The sequence below is a fragment of the Nannospalax galili genome, unplaced genomic scaffold (assembly GCF_000622305.1).
Source record: "Nannospalax galili isolate Female #2095 unplaced genomic scaffold, S.galili_v1.0 scaffold281, whole genome shotgun sequence".
In the NCBI taxonomy this organism is placed as follows: domain Eukaryota; kingdom Metazoa; phylum Chordata; class Mammalia; order Rodentia; family Spalacidae; genus Nannospalax; species Nannospalax galili.
The window spans coordinates 4243785-4249031 of NW_008349068.1; positions in this window are offsets into that span (position 1 = coordinate 4243785).

Sequence of the window (5247 nt, forward strand, 5' to 3'; positions counted from 1 at the left end):
TATTATTAATTTGTCTTTTTTTGAGACAGGGTTTCCCTGTAGTCCCAGCTGACCTGAACTCACTATGTAGACCAGGCTGGCCTTCAACTCACAGAGATCTGACTTCTTCTGCCTCCCGAGTGCTGGGACTAAAGGCGTGTGCCACCATGCCTGGCTTATTTATTATTTTTATTTTATGTCTATGTGTGTATTGCCTGCAAATAAGTAAGTGCACCCATGTCGTGCAATGCCCACGGAGGTCAGAAAAGGCTGTCAATCCCCTGGAACTGGAGTTATAGACAGTTGTTTGCTGCCATGTGGGTGCTGGGATTTGAACCCAAGTCTTCTGCAAGAATAGTCAGTGTTCTTCACCACTGAGCTATCTCTCCAGCCCCTCAAACTATATTCTTTCAAAAAATATTATGCTGTAAGAAGACTTATGCAGTTCCAAGAAAAAACATTCATTAACACAGGTCATTGAATACTGTTTTAAAAGGGACATGATAATTCAATTTAAATAATAGTCCCCCCTCTTCTAGCAATTGAATGAGTTAACATGAATCATTTTGAATAGAGAAAAATAAAGCAAAACCTGATTCCATTGATTCTTTAAAAATATTGTGTTGGGCTGGAGAGATGGCTCAGCAGTTAAGAACACTGACTGTTCTTGCAGAAGACCTGGGTTCAAATCCCAGCACCCACATGGCAGCTAACAACTGTCTGTAACTCCAGTTCCAGGGGATCTGACAGCCTCTTCTGTCCTCCGTGGGCATTGCATGATATGGGTGCACTTACCTGCATGCAGGCATAACACTCATACACATAAAAATACAAATAATAAAATATTTTAAAAAATAATAAAAATATTGTGGCCAAAATCTTACCCAAAAAACTGTTGGGCAGCTGATTACTACTGGGTGAGAAAGAGCTGATCTTTAAGGGATTCTAGATAGACTGACCAGGCTCCAGTAGATGAACTTGTACTGAGAGATGTCAGGGGACACTAACGATTCAATAGGCAGGATGCAGGAAATCTAATAGGGGGTATGGGAGAGTGACGATGGGGGGTATCAAGATAATTAAGATGTTGTGTATGAAACACAAAAATTCAATTATATGTACTCAATTATATATACTCATATGTATATATTAGACTGGGCATGCAGCTCAGTTGGTAAAGTGCTTGCTAGCATATACAAGCCCTGGGTTTGATCCCCAGCACCTCATAAGCTGGGAAGAGAGTGATGCATTCCTGTAAAGCTAGCATGTGGGTAGTGGAAGCAGGAGGATGGGAAATTCGAGGTCTTTGGCTACATAACCAGCCTGATCTACATGAGATGCTGTCTCAAAATAAGACAATTAATTAATTAATTAATTAATTAAAATGGTGGCAATAGTGGCGACTGGAGACTCACTCAAACCTAGGAAGTTTCTGAAGATATTCAAGTAATATCTGTTTTGAAAAGTTGCGAGAGAAACCAGGTTAGCACTTCCCTTGGTGTAGGAGTGCCCTTGCACACTCCCCTGAGGTCCCAGGTGGACCTCCTCAGGTGTGGAAATGTGGTCTCCCATCCACCTTCGATAGCTGGAGAAGCAGCAGTGGACAGCTCCTTACCTTAGTTTCCCTGAAGAAGCAATTTAGTCAAACACTCTATGGAAATGGCTCAGCTATTCTGGAAGAAGGAGGTGAGGAAAATCAAATTCCCAGGTGTGGATGCTCATGTAGAGTTGATTTCCCCTTCTAACTTCCCAGCACTTGAATGCCAACAGTAGGATTTGAGGCTGTACCATTTTTAAGAGCTTGGTGGAGTGCATTCATTAGTAATAAAGATCCTGAATAATTTAAGGTCACTCATACATCTCTGTTTCAAAGGCTCATTTCTGTATTAGTTTCGTGTATAGGGGAGGAAAGTAAAATACCTCCCGTTGTTACTGAGAGCAAGGATCACTGTAGAGATTAGGAAACAGCAAGAAGCACAAATGTCCCAGGTGACAGCCACTTTACAAACCAACCAACCAACCCAAAAAAGAGTCACATAGAAATGTAATTAATTCTTTTGCAAATATAGAAGTATAGTCATACATTTTAAAAGGCACTGAGTATAACACCAGTCTTCCGAAGGATCATAATTTTTGATAAATTTACATTTTCTCCCAAGATGTAAATATAACAACATATCTTATTTCTAAAGAAGTCCATATTTTTTTAAAAAATAGCTCTTTTAGCCAGGCATGGTGGCACATGCCTTTAATCCCAGCACTTAGGAGGCAGAGCCAGGCAGATCTCGGTGAGTTCAAGGCCAGCCTGGTCTACATAGTGAGTTCCAGGACACCTGGGGCTACAGGGAAACCCAGTCTCAAAAAAAGAGAAAGAAAGAAAGAAAGAAAGAAAGAAAGAAAGAAAGAAAGAAAGAAAGAAAGAAAGAAAGAAAGAAAGAAAGAAAGAAAGAAAGAAAGAAAGAAAGAAAGAAAGAAAGAAAGAAAGAAAGAAAGAAAGAAAGAAAGAAAGAAAGAAAGAAAGAAAGAAAGAAAGAAAGAAAGAAAGAAAGAAAGAAAGAAAGAAAGAAAGAAAGAAAGAAAGAAAGAAAGAAAGAAAGAAAGAAAGAAAGAAAGAAAGAAAGAAAGAAAGAAAGAAAGAAAGAAAGAAAGAAAGAAAGAAAGAAAGAAAGAAAGAAAGAAAGAAAGCACATAAAATAAAAATAATAAAAATTTAAAAAATTACCATTAAATCTTCAGGCTGCTGAGGAGCTAGGGAATAAATTATAACATATTTCAAAAATATTTGAGACTGATGAGATGGCTCAGTGAGTAAAGGTGCTTGCTGCAAAGTCTCAGGACCTGAGTTCAATTCCCAAAACTAACATGGTAGAAGAATAGAACCATCTCCTGTCCTCTGACTGCTACATAATACATGTGAGTTCACATACACACACACACACACACACACACACACACATACATACACACACAAATAAAAAATAAAATGTAACTAAAAATTAAATAAAACAGAACAAAACATTTGACCCCAAGGAATAGGTGTGTCACTCCAAGTATAGTAGCCAGAAAACAAGAAAGTCAGAGAGTCTGCAGTCAGCTATGGCAAGTGCGCATACAACTTCTCCAGGATGTCACATGATAAAGACCAGTTTGAAAAGTGAAATGAAGTCTAAGAATAGCCATCTTACTCTTTTCTTTCCAAAAAATTACTATCTCTTAGTCTCTTTAAAACTGAAATTTGGGGCATATAAAAACAAGAATTGGAAGTAATGGGTCAAGAATGGGATCAAGTGGGGTGAAAGACAGTTGGTCATTTGTCTGTATAAATCATATTGCTTTTCTGTGAATAGGTAAGATAAAATTTCAGGAAGAAAGCAAATCTGTCTTGCAGGAAATCTTTACCCAGCTAAATGCAGCCAACTCAGAGTTGAAGTTTAATTTTGTGCATTACATCTGTGTCGAGACAAAGTAGCATCTGTGGTACTGGCAATGGAAGGGTGTTTGAATGTTTTTGTAAATGTTCAGATATGAGCAGAGAGCTAACATTGACTAGTTCTATGAATAAAGAAATCTGTACTGGAGCTAGAAAGATAGTTCAGCAGTTAAGAGCACTGGCTGCTCTTGCAGAAGACCCAGGTTCAGTTTTCAGCAACCACATGGCAGCTAACAACTATCCATGACTCCAGTTCCAGAGGATCCAACACCTTCTTCTGTCTTCCGTGGGCGTTGCATACATGGGTGCACTTACACAGAAGCAGGCAAAACACTCATATACATAATTTCTAAAAGAAGATTAAAAAAAAAGACAAATCTTAACCCTTAAAAAAGTCGTCTAAAGTTCCAATCAAACTAACATAAAGTAAATGGACACGTTTTTTAAATATGTAAGAATGAACTAGGGTATACTGAAAGTAACTGAAGCAAACTGACAACTGATATTTGGGAATGGATAGCATAATATGTTGGAGGCCCCAAAAGAGAAATTAGGTGATAATTTCAGTATATGCCATAAAGGTATAAATATTTGGTAAAGTATATATTTTAGAGGTATATTGATGTAAATATTATTTTTAAAATATTTTTTATTTAACTGGAAAAATTTTATATATTAATGTACAACATGATGTCTTAAGATACATACACATTGTGCAGTGGATGCATTGAGCTAATTAATGCATATGTATTTCCTTATATAATAATTTTTTGTGATAACAACATCTGCCTTCTTAATGACGTTCCAGCATACATTATTAGCTATAATCCCTATGTGGTTAAAGCCCATTGTACAGTGGACTCCTTAACCTACTCATCGTCTCTAAGCTGAAACTGTGTTTCCCTGGACCAGCACCTTCACAACCCTGGAAACTACCATGCCATCCTATCTGCTTCTTTGAATTCAGCATTTTTTGAATCTACATAAAAATGAGATCACACCATATTTGCCTTTAACAGCCTAACTTGCAACAGTGTCCTCTAGGTTCATATACATTCTTGCAAATGATAGAATTTCCCTTTTTAAAAGCAAACAAGCTGGGCATGGTGGCACACGCCTTTAGTCCCAGCATTTGGGAGGCAGAGGCAGGTGGACCTCCGTGAGTTCAAGGCCAGCCTGGTCTACATAGTGAGTTCCAGGACAGCTGGGGCTACAGGGAGACCCTGTCTCAAAAAGACCAAAAAAAAAAAAAAAAAAAAAAAGAGTCAAACAGCACTGAATTGTTACTGACCCTAGACTGTTTTGAATTGTGCCACAGTAAACATGGGAGTGCACCTGTCCATTCAATGTACTTATTTCATTTCATTTGGACATATATTCATTAGTGAGATTGATGAGTCATATATTAATCATTTTTGTTTTTATTTTCTTTTTCCATTTCTTGTGTGTGCGTATGTGTGCATGTGTGCATGCGTGTGTGTGCATGTGTGCGTGCGTGTGTGTGTGTGTGTGTGTGTGTGTGTAAAGGTATGGGTGCATATGTGTCTGCATGCACGTGGAGGGTTGATGTTTGGAATTACCCCATCACTCGTCCACCTGAGTCATTAAGGCAGAGTCTCTCAATCAAATTCAGAGCTCACTGATATGGATAGTCTTGCTAGACAGCTCACTTCAGAGAGTCCTCTGTCTTTTACTTCTGAGGCTGGAATATTAGATTAGGTAAGCCACCATACCCACCCAGCATTTATGTGGATTTCTGGGGATTCAAACCCCAGTCCTCATGCTTGTACTAACAAGCACGCTAAATACTGAGCCCTCTCCCAGAGTCTATTTTCAAT